The following is a 21,695-nucleotide window of genomic DNA, read 5'->3' on the forward strand; positions in this document are numbered from 1 at the left end:
GTGTGCACATGAATCAGAATATGTATTGTAGGCAATTCATGTGGTCTTGTTTCTTCTAAGCTCCAGAAAGCCAGGCAATTACGCCCTCCATATCAAATATAGGCAAGATTTCCAAGACGTAGTTTTAGAACTAATTTATATTCTAATACGTGTATAAAAACTAATAATCTAGTCATATTACTGAAATACTCTTTGAGACAAAGCTATATACATCTTTTTACAGTTTCAATCTAAATAATTGAAGTGGTATTCATAGTCAAAGTAATAAATTTCTGACAAAGGGAGATTCGAGAAAATTAACTATTTTTTATATGGACGGAATACAATTCTATGTTTCTTTCAGCATTGTGTGTTTTGTTAAATAATTTAAAAGAACCCTTTTGGTGTTGGGTGCAACATGTAGCATCTCTTTTTTCAACCCCCTTTTTTAAAGATAGTCCAGAAATCTCATCAGAAATTTCCTCCATTTTTTGCGTGCATAATAACATGAATTATAAGCAATCCTCATTGTTTTATTTAATTTGATATTCAGTAATTTGAGGCATTTTACTCCTAGGGTAATATCCTTAGAACTTAAATTTATGTAGTAATAACGAGATAACATAAGCAAGTGCCATGTTACAAATACTTGGGCAGTATTCTCAAACTTTTGTTATCCCTAACATTAAGCTCTTCATCGAAATGAATTACTTATGAATAAATTTCATAATGCTAGGATCTTGGAGGAAATTTGCTATGAAGCTCTTTATATTTGAGGGCAATGGTCTTTGTAAAATCCTGGTACGTGTTTTTTTTCGTCTATTGGAGAGTTAGGCCAAAACATTTTCTCAAACCCCATATTGTATTTTCTTTGAGTAGTCCAATACAAAATGTCAATTTCTATCTTCCTAACCAAGAAACATATTCCCGCTAAAGGTCGTACATTGGTTATTTTGATTTTTGTGCAAATAAAAGACATCCACTATGTGTATTCTCCCTTATAAATTTAACGAGAAGTACTTTTAGATACAGAACAACCAGTTTTCTTGTGAGGAAGTGGTTTATAATCACCTTTTTAAACAATTGGAACACAATCTTGTTTCTTGTAATTACAAAAAAATACTCCTTATAAAAGTTCCGCGAGTGCGCGTTAGGCTATCACATGGGACCACATCGCAATCTAGCAAAAGGCAAATGAAAAGACGACAACAAGAAAATGGTCAAATATACAAGGCTATTTTACATCTGTCCCTACCTCGAACCCATTACTCATATTTGCCCCTAATTTCAAAAGCATGCTCAAATTTACCCCTCTGCCGTGAAGTCACCTTATAGAAATGCCCTTCCGCGTCATTACCATCCGGCCAAAGGGCTTTGACCGTCCAAAAAAATAGCAAAAAATTAAAAAAATCTGGAATTTTGTGGGGTCGAAGATACCGGAGTGCGCAAGGTGCATGCAAATTTCATGGCGTTTGGACGTTCCAAGAGCCCGTGGGAAAGGAAAGAATTTAATTTGTATGCCCGTGAACAGTAAATTCAAAAAAATACCAACAAAAATATAAAAAAATGAATTTTTGCCGGATCGAAGATGGTGTGCAAGGTCTGTGCAATTTTTTGTGATCAAAAGACATGCGAGGAGCTCTAGCCAAAAAACCAAAATAGTGCACTTTTTTGAAAGTTTTTTCGAGCCATTTTTTATTTTTTTTTCTCCACGAGCTCCTGCAATGTTCAAACACCACAAAAATTTGCACGCACCTTGGACCCGCGAGCTTCTTTGATCTCGCAAAATTTCATATTATTTTGATTATTTTGCTATTTTTTCGAATGATTCTTTGATCCACTGGGGGTGGACAGAGGCCTAGAGGTATTGGGGTTGCAACCCTTGCCTACGATCAAAAAACTCTTCATCTAATTAAAAATGTAAGTGTTTATACTTATACAGGCCAAATCATACCCTAACACTTTTGTCCTTAATACACATATGTGGTCGTATAGTTATAAACCCATAAATTTTCAAATCACTTTGACGAGCCTTCAAGAATGAATTTATTCAGATCCCTATAACTAATGTTGGTCATAGCTTAGTCCACAAGCATCAAGGCAATCTATTTTCTACAAGGGAGAAGGCCACAATTCACGAGGTTTGAAAAACAGGATGGTACCATGAATACTCCGAAAATCTTTCGCTGGGAGGCTCTTTAGGAGAACCCTTCCCTTAGGAAGCGTGCATTAGAATTCTCCATAACACATTGCAAATGAGTGTTGTATGTATGTTTTACCTGGATTGGTCTAATTCGACTGCCTAAGGACAAATAACTTTCTTGTGACAAAAAGCTCACTACTAAAACTAACTTAGTTGTGTCTTTATCTAAACAGCCCCGAGATTTCATTTACGTGCTCTTTATTATCTTGCAAACCTATCCAATCACACTTACAAAGTACTTCTAGTTTCATACTTGTTCTAGGTAAAGTGAACGTTAAATGCGCGTAGAGTTGTATCGGTGGTCGATAGAACTTGAAGGGAATACAAATCCTACCTTTAGCTCCTAGTTGGGTTCGACACTCTTATTTATCGAGAAAGGCTACAACTGATCCCCTATACTTATGGGTTATCATCCACCAACATGCAAGAGTTGAGTATAGCATCGTAAACCTACTTCGTATCTCTCATTCGATATGGAAATCATGCAACAGGTTACATTGAATGTATTGGCTAGCTTCACCAGGTAGTAAGCAAAACTCAGTTATGCATTTGGGTAAGTGGTTTTCAACGCGCTTTGTAGAAAATAGTTTTATCCATATTATCTCTCACAGTCATCTTGGACAACCATCTCGCACGGTTATCCATAATGCATATGAATAAATGGGCCACCATCTCACACGGCTGCCGTAGACCGATCTCCATAGGTAATTCCCCTGATCTCACATCAGGCACCTGGGTTGGTTACTTGCTCCCTTGGTTCAACCCGTCAAATTTCAATTAAGATGAGGTGATGAGATCAAGCTGACAATTCTCAGTAGAGTTGCTCGAAAGTTGTTCGTAATCAAGGACACGACTAATCTTGATCAGTTTTATACACTATGCATAGGCTTTCACAAACTCATTGCAACCAAGATCAGTAAAAATATATTTTAAAATTTATTTATTTATTTATTTATTCTTTATTATATCTATTTTTATTTTATGACAATGTTATAGTAGCTGATGTGTACCTTTTCAGGGTTCATCAACTTTTAAAAACTAGATAATTTCCCGCGCATTGTTGCGGGATACCATGAGAGTTTCAGCTTATTCGACGGATATAGCCTAGAGGACGTGTTCATCCACATTATATGGATCCATTTTAATAAGGATTTAGCAAAAATATCTTGTTTGCTCCAATGTAACATCATAAAACAAAACAAATAAACTCCACCTGGTTATTCAGTCATTAGTACATTGCAACAGGAAACCAAATAAGCTAATATAAACGGCACCAAAAGGTTCATTATCAAATGCAATATAGGTTGGGGCAAGAGCAATTAGTGAGCAACCACCGGATACCGTGTTGAAATGTACAATGCGAGATATTTTCTTATATTTGGAGAGCTTGAAGGGAAAACCCTAAGTGTTTCATATGCAACTTTCTTGTATTAATTAATGTCAGAAAGGAAGGATGGATGCAAAGTAAAAAATTCATCGGTTTTTGTTATAACATTTACCTTCAAATTATGCAAATGAGATGATTCTGAATTGAAGGTAGGCAAACTATGGATGGCAAAACATAATAAACAAAAGTTCAAAATTACTTCACAAATGCACAAATACAAAGGATGATTGAATATGAACAATATGTTCTAAAAAGAAGAACATGAGATCAATTGTATGTAAAGTAAATTAAAAAATATGAAGGATAACCACAAATTCGTGCCTTGTGATCCTTCAAACATGTAGTGTTTTCCCAAGTGTAAGACACAACATAATGTATTTTGTTTTAGCAAAATAAGACTATAATTGTACTTTTTCCAAAGGATATCATAATGTAGGTATAGTAGATTCCACATGAAGGTTAAAGTAATATCATTACTTAGAGCATTTCATACCCTGACTAAAAATAACAAACATAATGGACAAGATGTAAAACACATGCAACAAATTTCATGTGTAGTTCGTATATAATATAATGAGTACAAGATCTGAAAGGAAGCGAATGTGTCACTAGAGCTGCAAACAACATACTATAAATAATTAATGTGAGGGCACTCCAAGAGATATTTGTACAGTTAACAAAAGGAAAGATAGTCTCTCGGCCGTGTCACTCAAGAAAATAGAATGATTTTTTCGGTAATGCAGAAAATCCAATAGTTGACAATCCATGATGTAATCTATTGAACTTACCTTCTAATTATGAACCACCTGGCCTCCATAACAGTTGATGGGATTAAAGAGTTGTTTCTGTAGTGGAAACATGTGGTAGTAGTGGATCAGCGATAGTAATCCCGTGAGTCTTTGGAGTGGTGTTACCGCAGCTATGGCCAGCACATGTTCACTCTGTTGTAACACCTTTTCTCTATCTTAATATAGCAAATTATCGAAAGACGACACACCATCACCTTTATCACATGTTGACGCATCTGTTTTCTAGTTGATTAGAGGATGCACGGGTAACAAAGTCGAATCTTGCAGATCTCATGTGGGGGGTCCGGAGCTGGTAGCCTTGGCACGATGGTAACATGACAGAGAGGGGACGTGATGTTTACCCAGGTTCAGACCTGCTCGAAGAGGTAAAACCCTATGTCCGGTTTTGTATGTATTTATTATGGATGGGGTGCATGAAGGAAATATGCCCTAGAGGCAATAATAAAGTTGTTATTTATATTTCCTTATATCATGATAAATGTTTATTATTCATGCTAGAATTATATTAACCGGAAACTTAGTACATGTGTGAATACATAGACAAACAGAGTGTCACTAGTCTGCCTCTACTTGACTAGCTCGTTGAATCAGTGATGGTTATGTTTCCTAACCATAGACATGAGTTGCCATTTTATTAATGGGATCACATCATTAGAGAATGATATGATTGACTTGACCCATCTGTTAGCTTAGCACGATGATCGCTTAGTTTCTTGTTATTTCTTTCACCATAACTATACATGTTCCTATGACTATGAGATCATGCAACTCCCGAATACCGGAGGAACACTTTATGTGCTACCAAACATCACAACGTAACTGGGCGATTATAAAGGTGCTCTACAGGTGTCTCCGATGGTATTTGTTGAGTTGGCATGGATCAAGATTGGGATTTATCACTCCGATTGTTGGAGAGGTATCTCTGGGCCCTCTCGGTAATGTACATCACTATAAGCCTTGCAAGCAATGTATCTAATGAGTTAGTTACGGGATGTAACATTACGGAACGAGTAAAGAGACTTGCCAGTAACGAGATTGAACTAAGTATTGAGATACCGACGATCGAATCTCGGGCAAGTAACATACCGATGACAAAGGGAACAACGTATATCGTTATGCAGTTTGACCGATAAAGATGTTCGTAGAATATGTAGGTACCAATAGAAGCATCCAGTTTCCACTATTGGTTATTGACCGGAGACATGTCTCAGTCATGTCTACATAGTTCTCGAACCCGTAGGGTCCGCACACTTCACGTTCGGTGACGATCGGTATTATGAGTTTATGTGTTTTGATGTACCGAAGGTAGTTCGCAGTACCGTATTTGATCACGGACATGACGAGGAGTCTCGAAATGGTTGAGACATAAATATTGATATATTGGACGACTATGTTTGGACATCGGAAGGGTTCCGAGTGAAGTTCGGGCATATACCGGAGTACCGGGGGGTTACCGGAACCCCCCGGGGAGTTTAATGGGCCTTATGGGCCTTAGTGGAAAGAGAGGAGGGGCTGCCAGGGCAGGCCGCGCGCCCCCTCCCCCTCTGGTCCGAATTGGACTAGGAAGGGGGGCGACGCCCCCCTTTCCTTCTCTCTCTTTCCTCCTTCCTTCTCCTACTCCTACTACATGGAAAGGGGGGGGGGGAATCCTACTCCCGGTGGGAGTAGGACTCCCCATGGGCCGCGCCATAGGAGGGCCGGCCCTCCTCCTCCTCCACTCCTTTATATACGGGAGAGGGGGGCACCCCATAGACACACAAGTTGATAGTCGTGTGTGATGCCCCCCTCCACCATAATCCACCTCCGTAATATCGTAGCGGTGCTTAGGAGAAGCCCTGTTCCGGTATCAATATCATCACCGTCATCACGCCGTCGTGCTGACGAAGCTCTCCCTTGAAGCTCTACTGGATCGTGAGTTCGCGGGACGTCACCGAGCCGAACGTGTGCAGATTGCGGAGGTGTCGTATCTTCGGTACTAGATCGGTCGATCGTGAAGACGTACGACTACATCAACCGTGTTGTCATAATGCTTCTTCTTACGGTCTACGAGGGTTCGTAGACGATACTCTCCCCTCTCATTGCTATGCATCACCATGATTTTGCATGTGCGTAGGAGTTTTTTTGAAATTACTGTGTTCCCCAACAGTGGCATCCGAGCCAGGTTTATGCGTAGATGTTATATGCACGAGTAGAACACAAAGGAGTTGTGGGCGTGGGTATATACATATTGCTTGCCGTCACTAGTTGATTCTTGATTCAAAGGCATTGTTGGATGAAGCGGCCCAGACCGACATTATGCGTACGCTTACGGGAGACTGGTTCTACCGACGTGCTTCGCACACAGGTGGCTAGTGGGTGTTTGTTTCTCCAGCTTTAGTTGAATCGGACTCAATGAAGAGGGTTCTTTCTGAAGATCAAAAATCAATCACTATACTGCGTTGTGGTTTTTGATGCGTAGGTAAGAACGGTTCTTGCTCAGCCCGTAGCAGCCACGTGAAACTTGCAACAACAAACTAGAGGACGTCTAACTTGTTTTTGCAGGGCATGTTGTGATGTGATATGGTCAAGACATGATGCTAAATTTTATTGTATGAGATGATCATGTTTGCTAACACAGTTATCGGCAACTGGCAGGAGTCATATGGTTGTCGCTTTATTGTATGAAATGCAATCGCCATGTAATTGCTTTACCTTATCACTAAGCGGTAGCGATAGTCATAGAAGCAATAGTTGGCGAGACGACAACCATGCTTTGATGGAGATCAAGATGCCAAGCCAGTGACGCTGGTGATCATGACGGTGCTTTGGAGATGGAGATCAAAGGCACAAGATGATGATGGCCATATCATATCACTTTTATTGATTGCATGTGATGTTTATCCTTTATGCATCTTAATTTTCTTAGTTCGGCGGTAGCATTATAAGATGATCTCTCACTAAATTTCAAGGTATAAGTGTTCTCCCTGAGTATTCACCGTTGCTACAGTTCGCCGTGCCTAGACACCACGTGATGATCGGGTGTAATAAGCTCTACGTTCACATATAACGGGTGCAAGCCAGTTTTGCACATGCAGAATACTCGTGTTGAACTTGACAAGCCTAGCATATGCAGATATGGCCTTGGAACACTGGAGACTGAAAGTTCGAGCGTAAATCATATAGTAGATATTGATACGTCTCCAACGTATCTATAATTTTTGATTGCTCCATGCTATATTATCTACTGTTTTGGACTATATTGGGCTTTATTTTCCACTTTTATATTATTTTTGGGACTAACCTATTAACCGGAGGCCCATCCCAGAATTGCTGTTTTTTTGCCTATTTCAGTGTTTCGTAGAAACGGAATATCAAACGGAGTCCAAACGGAATAAAATCTTCGGGAACGTGATTTTCTCACCGAACGTGATCCAGGAGACTTGGACCCTGCTCCAAGGAACAAAAGAGGCGGTCACGAGGGTGGGGGGCGCGCCCCCCTGCCTAGTTGGCCCCTTGTTGCTCCTCCGGCGTACTTCTTCCTCCTATATATACACACGTACCTCCAAACGATCAGAACAGGAGCCAAAAACCTAGTTCCACCGCCGCAACTTTCTGTATCCACGAGATCCCATCTTGGGGCCTGTTCCGGAGCTCCGCCGGAAGAGGGCCGTCATCACGGAGGGCTTCTACATCATCCTAGCCCCTCCGATGAAGTGTGAGTAGTTTACCTCAGACCTTCGGGTCCATAGTTAGTAACTAGATGACTTCTTCTCTCTCTTTGAATCTCAATACAAAGTTCTCCCCCTCTCTTGTGGAGATCTATTCGATGTAATCTTATTTTTGCGGTGTGTTTGTTGAGACCGATGAATTGTGGGTTTATGATCAAGTCTATCTATGAATAATATTTGAAACTTCTCTGAATTCTTTTATGTATGATTGGTTATCTTTGCAAGTCTCTTCGAATTATCCGTTTGGTTTGGCCAACTAGATTGGTAGCTCTTGCCATGGGAGAAGTGCTTAGCTTTGGGTTCGATCTTGCAGTGTCCTTACCCAGTGACAGAAGGGGCAGCAAGGCACGTATTGTATCGTTGCCATCGAGGATAACAAGATGGGGTTTATTTCATATTGCATGAATTTATCTCTCTACATCATGTCATCTTGCTTAAGGAATTACTCTGTTTTTAACTTAATACTCTAGATGCATGCTGGATAGCGGTCGATGAGTGGAGTAATAGTAGTAGATGCAGAATCGTTTCGATCTACTTGTCACAGACGTGATGCCTATATACATGATCATGCCTAGATATTCTCATAACTATGCTCAATTCTCTCAATTGCTCAACAGTAATTTGTTCACCTACCGTAGAGTACTTATGCTCTTGAGAGAAGCCACTAGTGAAACCTATGGCCCCCGGGTCGATTCTCATCATATCAATCTCCATCACTTTAATCTTGCTTTGCTTTTTTACTTTGCTTTTACTTTTTACTTTGCATCTTTATACCAAAAATACTAAAAATATTATATCTATCAGATCTCACTCTCGTAAGTGACCGTGAAGGGCTTGACAACCCCTAATCGTGTTGGTTGCGAGTAGCTATCGCTTTGTGCAGGTACGAGGGACTTGAGTGTGGGCTTTGACTGGATTGATACCTTGGTTCTCAAAAACCGAGGAAAATACTTACGCTACTCTGCTGCATCATCCCTTCCTCTTCGGGGAAAACCAATGCAAGCTCAACATACCAAGTACCCATCACAATCCCTATCTCTTGCATTACATTATTTGCCATTTGCCTCTCGTTTTCCTCTCCCCCCAATTCACCCTTGCCGTTTTATTCGCCCTCTCTCTCTATCCTCCCTCTCTATTTGCCTCCTTTTTCCCATTTGCTTTTTGTTTGCTCGTGTGTTAGATTGCTTGTTTGTCGCGATGGCTCAAGATACTACTAAATTGTGTGACTTCACCAATACCAATAATAATGATTTCCTTAGTACTCCGATTGCTCCTCTTACCGATGCTGAATCTTGTGAAATTAATACTGCTTTGTTGAATCTTGTTATGAAAGATCAATTCGCCGGCCTTCCTAGTGAAGATGCTGCTACTCATCTGAATAGCTTCGTTGATTTATGTGATATGCAAAAGAAAAAAGATGTCAATAATGATGTTGTTAAATTGAAGCTATTTCCTTTTTCGCTTAGAGATCGTGCTAAAGCTCGGTTTTCGTCTTTGCCTAAGAATAGTATTGATTCACGGAACAAGTGCAAAGATGCTTTTATCTCTAAGTATTTTCCTCCCGCTAAGATCATCTCTCTTAGAAACGATATTATGAACTTTAAACAACTTGATCATGAACATGTTGCACAAGCTTGGGAGAGAATGAAATTAATGATACGTAATTGCCCTACTCATGGTTTGAATTTGTGGATGATTATACAAATTTTTTATGCCGGATTGAATTTTGCTTCTAGAAATCTTTTAGATTCGGCTGCGGGAGGCACTTTTATGGAAATCACTTTAGGAGATGCTACTAAACTCCTAGATAATATTATGGTTAATTATTCTCAATGGCATACTGAAAGAACTTCTAATAAAAAAGTGCATGCGATAGAAGAAATCAATGTGTTGAGTGGAAAGATGGATGAACTTATGAAATTATTTGCTACTAAGAGTGTTTCTTCTGATCCTAATGATATGCCTTTGTCTACTTTGATTGAGAATAACAATGAATCTATGGATGTGAATTTTGTTGGTAGGAATAATTTTGGTAACAACGCTTATAGAGGGAATTTTAAGCCTAGGCCATATCCTAGTAATCCTTCTAATAATTATGGTAATTCCTACAACAACTCTTATGGAAATTATAATAAGATGCCCTCTGAATTTTAGAATAGTGTTAAAGAGTTTATGAATTCACAAAAGAATTCTAATGCTTTGCTTGAGGAGAAATTGCTTAAAGTTGATGATTTGGCTAGAAACGTTGATAGAATTTCTCTTGAGGTTGATTGTTTAAAGCTTAGATCTATTCCTCCTAAACATGATATCAACGAGTCTCTCAAAGCCATGAGAATTTCCATTGATGAGTGCAAGGAAAGAACCGCTAGGATGCGTGCTTCCAAAGATGCCTTTATTAAAGCGTGTTCTTCCAATACCTATGAAAATCAAGATGAAGATCTAAAAGTTATTGATGTGTCTCCTATTAAATCTTTATTTTGCAATATGAATCTTGATGAAACTGACTATGATCTTCCTTTACCTAGAAGGCGTTCTAAAAATTCGGAGTATTTAGATCTTAATGATGAAATTGATGAAAGTGGGATTGAAAGAAATAAAAATCTAGATGTTACTAAACCCACTATATTGGATTTCAAGGAATTTAATTATGAAAGTTTCTCTTTAATTGATTGTATTTCCTTGTTGCAATCCGTGCTAAATTCTCCACATGCTTATAGTCAAAATAAAGCCTTCACCGAACATATTGTTGATGCCTTGATGCAATCTTATGAAGAAAAACTTGATTTGAAAGTTTCTATCCCTAGAAAACTCTATGATGAGTGGGAACCAACTATTAAAATGAAAATTAAAGATCATGAGTTTTATGCTTTGTGTGATTTGGGTGCTAGTGTCTCGACTATTCCCAAGACTTTGTGTGATTTGCTAGATTTCCGTAATTTTGATGATTTCTCTCTAAGCTTGCATCTTGCGGATTACACTATTAAGAAACCTATGGGAAGGATTAATGATGTTCTTATTGTTGCAAATAGGAATTATGTGCCCGTAGATTTCATTGTTCTTGATATAGATTGCAATCCTTCTTGCCCTATTATTCTTGGTAGACCTTTCCTTAGAACGGTTGGTGCGATTATTGATATGAAGGAAGGGAATATTAGATTTCAATTTCCATTAAAAAAGGGAATGGAACACTTTACAAGAAAGAAAATAAAATTACCATATGAAACTATCATGAGAGCCACTTATGGATTGCCTACCAAAGATGGCAATACCTAGATCTATCCTCGCTTTTATGCCTAGCTAGGGGCGTTAAACGATAACGCTTGTTGCGAGGCAACCCAATTTTATTTTTATTCCTTGCCTTTTGCTCCTGTTTAGTAATAAATAAATTATTTATCCTCTGTTTTGGTTGTGTCTTTTTGTGTTTCGTTAGTGTTTGTGCCAAGTAGAACCGTTGGGATGACTTGGGGAAAGTCTTGTTGAACTTACTGTAAAAAACAGAAACTTTAGCGCTCACGAGAACTGCTGTCATTTTTATTTGAAGAGTGAAATTTAGTTAATTATTTTTGCATATGATTAATAGATAAATTCCTCACGTCCACCAATTTATTTTAGAATTTTTGGGCTTCCAGATCTTGCGCTAGCTACAGATTACTACAGACTGTTCTGTTTTTGACAGATTCTGTTTTTCGTGTGTTGTTTGCTTATTTTGATGAATCTATGGCTAGTAAAATAGTTTATAATCCATAGAGAAGTTGGAATACAGTAGGTTTAAAACCAATATAAATAAATAATGAGTTCATTACAGTACCTTGAAGTGGTCTTTTGTTTTCTTTCGCTAACGGAGCTCACGAGTTTTCTATTTTGAGTTTTGTGTTGTGAAGTTTTCAAGTTTTGGGTGAATTCTTTTGATGGATCATGGAACAAGGAGTGGCAAGAGCCTAAGCTTGGGGATGCCCATGGAACCCCCAAGATAATCCAAGGACACCAAAAAGTCAAAGCTTGGGGATGCCCCGAGAGGCATCCCCTCTTTCGTCCACTTCCATTGGTAATTTACTTGGAGCTATATTTTTATTCACCAACATGATATGTGTTTTTCTTGGAGCGTCTTGTATTATTTTTGTCTTTGTGTATTAGTATGCCACAATCATCCTTGCTGTACGCACCTTTTGAGAGAGCCATACATGAATTAAAATTTGATAGAATACTCTATGTGCTTCACTTATATCTTTTGAGCTAGATAATTTTGCTCTATGTGCTTCACTTATATCTTTTGAGCGTTATAATTTTGCTCTATGTGGTTCACTTAGATCTTTTAGAGCACGGTGGTGGATTTTTTTTAAAGAAACTATTGGTCTCTCATGCTTCACTTAAATTATTTTGAGAGTCTCTTAATAGCATGGTAATTTGCTTAATAATAATATGCTTGGTATTCAAGATTTGTGAAACTTTCTTTTGAGTGTGTTGAATACTAAGAAAGGATTGAAGCATGATAATTGTTTTGAGATATGGAGGTGATAATATTAAAGTCATGCTAGTTGAGTAGTTGTGAATTTAAAGAATAGTTGTGTTAGAGTTTGTTATTCCCGTAGCATGCACGTATGGTGAACCGTTATGTGACGAAGTCGGAGCATGATTTATTTATTTATTGTCTTCCTTATGAGTGGCGGTCGGGGACGAGCGATGGTCTTTTCCTACCAATCTATCCCCCTAGGAGCATGCACGTAATACTTTGCTTTGATAACTTCTAGATTTTTGCAATAAGTATATGAGTTCTTTATGACTAATGTTGAGTCCATGGATTATACGCACTCTCACCGTTCCACCTTTGCCAGCCTCTCTAATACCGCGCACCTTTCGCCAGTATCATACACCTACCATATACCTTCCTCAAAACAGCCACCATACCTACCTATTATGGCATTTCCATAGCCATTCCGAGATATATTGCCATGCAACTTTCCACCATCTAGTTCATCATGACACACTCCATCATTGTCATATTGCATATCCCGGTACACCGCCGGATGCATTCACATAGAGTCATATTTTGTTCTAAGTATCGAGTTGTAATTGTTGAGTTATAAGAAAAATAAAAGTGTGATGATCATCATTATTAGAGCATTGTCCCAGTGAGGAAAGAATGATGGAGGCTATGATTCCCCCATAAGTCGGGATGAGACTCCGGACGAAAAAAAGAAAGAGAAAAGGCCCAAAAAAATGAGAGAAAAAGAGAGAAGGGACAATGTTACTATCCTTTTACCACACTTGTGCTTCAAAGTAGCACCATGATCTTCATAGTAGAGAGTCTCTCATGTTATCACTTTCATATACTAGTGGGAATTTTATATTATAGAACTTGGCTTGTATATTCCAATGATGGGCTTCCTCAAATTGCCCTAGGTCTTCATGAGCAAGCAAGTTGGATGCACACCCACTTAGTTTCTTTTGTTGAGATTTCATACATTTATAGCTCTAGTGCATCCGTTGCATGGCAATCCCTACTCACTCTCATTGATATCTATTGATGGGCATCTCCATAGCCCGTTGATACGCCTAGTTGATGTGAGACTATCTTCCCCTCCTTTTTGTCTTCTCCACAATCACCATTCTATTCCACCTATAGTGCTATATCCATGGCTCACACTCATGTATTGCGTGAAGATTGAAAAAGTTTTGAAAAAGTTAGAGTATGAAACAATTGCTTGGCTTGTCATCGGGGTTGTGCATGATTTAAATACATTGTGTGGTGAAGATGGAGCATAGCCAGACTATATGATTTTGTAGGGATAACTTTATTTGGCCATGTTATTTTGAGAAGACATAATTGCTTTGTTAGTATGCTTGAAGTATTATTATTTTTATGTCAATATAAACTCTTGTGTTGAATCTTTATAATCTGAATATCATACCACAATTAAGAAGATTTGCATTGAAATTATGCCAAGTAGCACTCCGCATCAAAAATTCTCTTTTTATCATTTACCTACTCGAGGACGAGCAGGAATTAAGCTTGGGGATGCCCGATACGTCTCCAACGTATCTATAATTTTTGATTGCTCCATGCTATATTATCTACTGTTTTGGACTATATTGGGCTTTATTTCCACTTTTATATTATTTTTGGGACTAACCTATTAACCGGAGGCCCAGCCCAGAATTGCTGTTTTTTTTGCCTATTTTAGTGTTTTGAAGAAACGGAATATCAAACGGAGTCCAAACGGAATAAAATCTTCGGGAACGTGATTTTCTCACCGAACGTGATCCAGGAGACTTGGACCCTGCTCCAAGGAACAAAAGAGGCGGTCACGAGGGTGGGGGGCTCGCCCCCCTGCCTCGTGGGCCCCTCGTTGCTCCTCTGGCGTACTTCTTCCTCCTATATATACACACGTACCCCCAAACGATCAGAACAGGAGCCAAAAACCTAATTCCACCGCCGCAACTTTCTGTATCCACGAGATCCCGTCTTGGGGCCTGTTCCGGAGCTCCGCCGGAAGAGGGTCGTCATAACGGAGGGCTTTTACATCATCCTAGCCCCTCTGATGAAGTGTGATTAGTTTACCTTAGACCTTCGGGTCCATAGTTAGTAGCTAGATGGCTTCTTCTCTCCCTTTGAATCTCAATACAAAGTTCTCCCCCTCTCTTGTGGAGATCTATTCGATGTAATCTTCTTTTTGCGGTGTGTTTGTTGAGACCGATGAATTGTGGGTTAATGATCAAGTCTATCTATGAATAATATTTGAATCTTCTCTGTATTCTTTTATGTATGATTGATTATCTTTGCAAGTCTCTTCGAATTATCAGTTTGGTTTGGCCAACTAGATTGGTAGTTCTTGCCATCGGAGAAGTGCTTAGCTTTGGGTTCGATCTTGCGGTGTCCTTACCCAGTGATAGAAGGGGCAGCAAGGCACATATTGTATCGTTTCCATCGAGGATAACAAGATGGGGTTTATTTCATATTGCATGAATTTATCTCTCTACATCATGTCATCTTGCTTAAGGCGTTACTCTGTTTTAACTTAATACTCTAGATGCATGCTGGATAGCGGTCGATGAGTGGAGTAATAGTAGTAGATGCAGAATCATTTCGATCTACTTGTCACGGACGTGATGCCTATATACATGATCATGCCTAGATATTCTCATAACTATGCTCAATTCTGTCAATTGCTCAATAGTAATTTGTTCACCCACCATAGAATACTTATGCTCTTGAGAGAAGCCACTAGTGAAACCTATGGCCCCCAGGTCTATTCTCATCATATCAATCTCCATCACTTTAATCTTGCTTTGCTTTTTTACTTTGCTTTTACTTTTTACTTTGCATATTCATACCAAAAATACCAAAATATTATATCTATCAGATCTCACTCTCGTAAGTGACCGTGAAGGGCTTGACAACCCCTAATCGCGTTGGTTGCGAGTAGCTATCGCTTTGTGCAGGTACGAGGGACTTGAGAGTGGGCTCCTACTGGATTGATACCTTGGTTCTCAAAAACTGAGGGAAATACTTACGCTACTCTGCTGCATCATCCCTTTGTCTTCTGGGAAAACCAACGCAAGCTCAAGATGTAGCAGATATGATCAACATAGTGATGTTCACCATTGAAAACTACTCCATCTCACGTGATGATCGGACATGGTTTAGATGATATGGATCACGTGATCACTTAGATGAAGAGAGGGATGTCTATCTAAGTGGGAGTTCTTAAGTAATTTGATTTATTGAACTTTAATTTATCATGAACTTAGTACCTGATAGTATTTTTCATGTCTATATTGTTGTAGATAGATGGACCGTGCTGTTGTTCCGTTGAATTTTAAATGCGTTCCTAGAGAAAGCTAAGTTGAAAGATGATGGTAGCAACTACACGGACTGGGTCCGTAACTTGAGGATTATCCTCATTGCTGCAAAGAAGAATTACGTCCTGGAAGCACCGCTAGGTGACAGACCCGCTGCAGGAGGAATGCCAGACGTTAAGAACACCTGTCATGGAAAAGCTGATGACTACTCGATAGTTTAGTGTGTCATGCTTTAAGGCTTAGAACCGGGACTTCAACGACATTTTGAACGTCATGGAGCATATGAGATGTTCCAGGAGTTGCAATTAATATTTCAAGCAAATGCTCGGATTGAGAGATATGAAGTCTCCAATAAGTTCTATAGCTGCAAGATGAAGGAGAATAGTTATGTCAGTGAACATATACTCAGAACATCTGGGTACCACAACCACTTGACTCAACTGGGAGTTAATCTTCCTGATGATAGTGTCATTGACAGAGTTCTTCAATCATTGCCACCAAGCTACAAGAGCTTCATGATGAACTATAATATGCAAGGGATGGATAAGACAATTCCTGAGCTCTTCGCAATGGTAAAGGCTGCAGAGGTAGAAATCAAGAAAGAGCATCAAGTGTTGATGGTCAACAAGACCACCAGTTTCAAGAAAAAGGGTAAAGGGAAGAAGGGGAACTTCAAAAAGAATAGCAAGCCAGTTGCTGCTCAAGTGAAGAAACCCAAGTCTGGACCTAAGCCTGAGATTGAGTGCTTCTACTGCAAAGGAATTGGTCACTAGAAGAGGAATTGCCCCAAGTATTTAGCGGAGAAGAAGGATGTCAAAGTGAAAGGTATATTTGATATACATGTTATTGATGTGTACCTTACTAATGCTCGCAGTAGTGCCTGGGTATTTGATACTGGTTTAGTTGCTAACATTTTCAACTCGAAACAGGGGCTACGGATTAAGCAAAGATTGGCTAAGGACGAGGTGACGATGCGCGTGGGAAATGGTTCGAAAGTCGATGTGATCGTCGTCGGCACGCTACCTCTACATCTACCTTCGAGACTAGTTTTAGACCTGAATAATTGTTATTTGGTGCCAGCGTTGAGCATGAACATTATATCTGGATCTTGTTTAATGTGAGACAGTTATTCACTTAAATCAGAGAATAATGGTTGTTCTATTTATATGAGTAATATCTTTTATGGTCATGCACCCTTGATGATTGGTCTATTTTTACTAAATCTTGATAGTAGTGATACACATGTTCATAGTATTGAAGCCAAAAGATGCAGAGTTGATAATGATAGTGCAACTTATTTGTGGCACTATCATTTAGGTCATATTGGTGTAAAGCACATGAATAAACTCCATTCTGATGGACTTCTGGAATCGCTTGATTATGAATCACTTGGTACATGTGAACCATGCCTCATGGGCAAGATGACTAAAACTCCGTTCTCCGGAACAATGGAGCGAGCAACAGAGTTATTGGAAATCATACATACTGATGTATGTGGTCTAATGAACTTTGAAGCTCGCGACAGATATCGTCATTTTCTCACCTTCACAGATGATTTGAGCCGATATGGGTATATCTACTTGATGAAACATAAGTCAGAAATATTTGAGAAGTTCAAAGAATTTCAGAGTGAAGTGGAAAATCATCGTAACAAGAAAATCAAGTTTCCACGATCTCACCGTGGAGGTGAATATTTGAGTTATGAGTTTGGACTTCATTTGAAACATTGCAGAATAGTTTCGCAACTCACGCCGCCTGGAACACCACGGTGTAATGGTGTGTTCGAACATCGTAATCGTACTTACTAGATATGGTGCGATCTATAATGTCTCTCACTGATTTACCGCTATCATTTTGGGGTTACGTTTTGGAGACAGCTGCATTCACGTTAAATAGGGCACCATCTAAATCTGTCGAGATGACACCATATGAATTGTGGTTTGGCAAGAAACCCAAGTTGTTGTTTCTTAAAGTTTGGGGCTGCGATGCTTATATGAATTTTTTTCAACCTGATAAGCTCAAACCAATTCGGAGAAATGTGTCTTCATAAGATACCCAAAGGAGACTGTTGGGTACACCTTCTATCATAGATCCGAAGGAAAAGATATTTGTTGCTAAAAATGGATCCTTTCTAGAGAAGGAGTTTCTCTCGAAAGAAGTGAGTGAGAGGAAAGTAGAACTTGACGAGGTAATTGTACCTTCTCCCTTATTGGAAAGTAGTTCATCATTGAAATCAGTTCCAGTGATTCCCACACCGGTAAGTGAGGAAGCTAATGATGATGATCATGAAACTTCTGATCAAGTTACTACCGAACCTCGTAGGTCAACCAGAGTAAAATCCGCACCAACGTGGTATGGTAATCCTGTTCTGGAATTCATGTTACTTGACCATGACGAACCTACGAACTATGAGGAAGCGATGATGATCCCAGATTCCGCAAAATGGCTTGAGGCCATGAAATCTGAGATGGAATCCATGTATGAGAACAAAGAATGGACTTTGGTTGACTTGCCCGATGATCGGCATGCCACAGAGAATAAATGGGTCTTCAAGAAGAAGACTGACGCTGATAGTAATGTTACTGTCTACAAAGCTTGACTTGTTGCAAAAGGTTTTCGACAAGTTCAAGGAGTTGACTACGATCAGACCTTCTCACCCGTAGCGATGCTTAAGTTCGTCCGACTCATGTTAGCAATTGCCGCATTTTATGATTATGAAATTTGGCAAATGGATGTCAAAACTACATTCCTTAATGGATACCTTAAAAAAGAGTTGTATATGATGCAACCAGAAGGTTTTGTCGATCTAAAAGGTGCTAACAAAGTGTGCAATCTCCAGCGATCCATTTACGGACTGGTGCAAGCCTCTCGGAGTTGGAATATATGCTTTGATAGTGTGATCAAAGCATATGGTTTTGTACAGACTTTTAGAGAAGCCTGTATTTACAAGAAAGTGAGTGGGAGCTCCGCAGCATTTTTGATATTATATGTAGATGATATACTGTTGATCGGAAATGATACTGAATTTCTAAATAGCATAAAAGGATACTTGAATAAGAATTTTTCAATGAAAGACCTCGGTGAAGCTGCTTATATATTGGGCAGCAAGATCTATAGAGATAGATCAAGACGCTTAATTGGACTTTCACAAAGCACATACCTTGATAAAGTTTTGAAGAAGTTCAAAATGGATCAGTCAAAGAAAGGGTTCTTGCCTATATTACAAGGTGTGAAGTTGAGTCAGACTCAATGCCCGACCACTGCAGAAGATAGAGAGTAAATGAAAGGTGTTCCCTATGCTTCAGCCATAGGCTCTATCATGTATGCAATGCTGTGTACCAGACCTGATGTGTGCCTTGCTATAAGTTCAGCTGGGAGGTACCAAAGTAATCCAGGAGTGGATCATTGGATAGTGGTCAAGGGCATCCTGAAATACCTGAAAAGGACTAAAGATATGTTTCTCGTGAAGGAAATATGCCCTAGAGGCAATAATAAATTTACTATTTATTTCCTTATATCATGATAAATATTCATTATTCATGCTAGAATTGTATTAACCGGAAACATAATACATGTGTGAATACATAGACAAACAGAGTGTCACTAGTATGCCTCTACTTGACTAGCTTGTTGATAAAAGATGGTTATGTTTCATTGCCATAGACATGAGTTGTCATTTGATTAACGGGATCAAATCATTAGGAGAATGATGTGATTGACTTGACCCATTCCGTTAGCTTAGCACTTGATCGTTTAGTTTGTTGCTATTGCTTTCTTCATAACTTATACATGTTCCTATGACTATGAGATTATGCAACTCCCGTTTACCGGAGGAACAGTTTGTGTGCTACCAAACGTCACAACGTAACTGGGTGATTATAAAGGTGCTCTACAGGTGTCCCCGAAGGTACTTGTTGGGTTAGGGTATTTCGAGATTAGGATTTGTCACTCCGATTGTCGGAGAGGTATCTCTGGGCCCTCTCGATAATGCACATCACTCAAGCCTTGCAAGCATTGCAACCAATAAGTTAGTTGCAGGATGATGTATTACGGAACGAGTAAAGAGACTTGCCGGTAACAAGATTCAACTAGGTATTGAGATACCGACGATCGAATCTCAGGCAAGCAACATACCGATGACAAAGGGAACAATGTATGTTGTTATGCGGTCTGACCGATAAAGATCTTCATAGAATATGTAGGAGCCAACATGAGCATCCAGGTTCCGCTATTGGTTATTGACCGGAGATGTGTCTCGTCATGTCTACATAGTTCATGAACGCGTAGGGTCCGCACGCTTAAAGTTCGATGACGATCGTAATTAGGGTTTTTGTGGTTTGATGTACCGAAGGTTGTTCAGAGTCCTGGATGTGATCACGGACATGACGAGGAGTCTTGAAATGGTCGAGACATAAAGATTGATATATTGGAAGACTTTTGGATATCAGAATCGTTCCGGGTGAAATCGGGATTTTACCGAAGTACCGGGAGGTTATCGGAACCCCCCCGAGGGTTAATGGGCCTACATGGGCCCTAATGGAGAAGAGGAGGGCCGGCCAGGGCAGGCCGCGCGCCCTCTCCCCCTAGTCCAAATAGGACAAGGAGGGGGGGCGCCCCCCTTTTCCTCTTTCCCCCTTCCCCTTTCCTTCTCCAACAAGGCAAGAGGGGGGAGTCCTACTCCCGGTGGGAGTAGGACTCCTCCAGACGTACCCCTAGGGGCCGGCCGCACCTCCCCCCTCCCCCCTTATATACGGGGGCAAGGGGGCACCCCATGACACACAAGTTGATCTTCGTGATCATTCCTTAGCCGTGTCGGTGCCCCCTTCCACCATATTCCACCTCGGTCATATCGTAGCGGTGCTTAGGCGAAGCCCTGCATCGGTAGAACATCATCACCATCATCACGCCGTCATGCTGACAAAACTCTCCCTCAACACTCGGCTGGATCGGAGCTCGAGGGATGTCATCGAGTTGAACGTGTGCAGAACTCGGAGGTGCCGTACATTCGGTACTTGGATCGGTCGGATCGGGAAGACGTACGACTACTTCCTCTACGTTGTGTCAACGCTTCCGTTGCCGGTCTACGAGGGTACGTAGAGAACACTCTCCTGTCACATCCCTAGTCTGGTATGACCTAGGCTAGCTAGCCATTTGTGCATCATATTTAAATTTCATTTAATTTGAAATGAGGATTGGTGGAAACCCTCAGAATCATTTTTTGAAAATGACCCAAATAAAAATTTCTCCAAAAGGGTCCAAGAAAATGCTCATGATGCCCTCTAAAAATATTGGACAGAGATAAAAATCAAAACAATATTTTTAGGAGCTCATGGATATTTATTTTGGCCATTTGGATTAATTCGATAAATATTTGCATTGGAAATATATTTTTATATATATGAAATATGGTCCAAAAATTATGCCAATTATAAAAGAGCTCTGGAATAATACCATTAGCCCCTACAAAAATTGGCATAAGGAAATTAAATGATTTAATATATTTATTAAATCAAAACAAATGTCAGAAAAATTAGAAAACAAAAATAAAAGAAGGAGGGGCTTACCTGGGCCTCCCCTCCCCTGCGCAGCCCAGCAGCAGCAGGCCGGCCCAGCCAGGAGGCGGCCCAGCCCGCCTGGCCCCCCCTCCTCTGTCGTCTTCCCCCCGACAGGGGAACGGCGTGTGCCCGACGCTCGCCGGCGTGTGCCCGACACTCTCCCTCGCCCTCCTCCCCTCCTCTGGCTCCCCCTCACTTCCACCGAACGCGGCCGCCGCCGCCGACGAGAACCACCACGGCCACAGCCACCCCCTC

Source organism: Triticum dicoccoides, chromosome 6A, assembly GCF_002162155.2.
Source record: "Triticum dicoccoides isolate Atlit2015 ecotype Zavitan chromosome 6A, WEW_v2.0, whole genome shotgun sequence".
NCBI classification, from domain to species: domain Eukaryota; kingdom Viridiplantae; phylum Streptophyta; class Magnoliopsida; order Poales; family Poaceae; genus Triticum; species Triticum dicoccoides.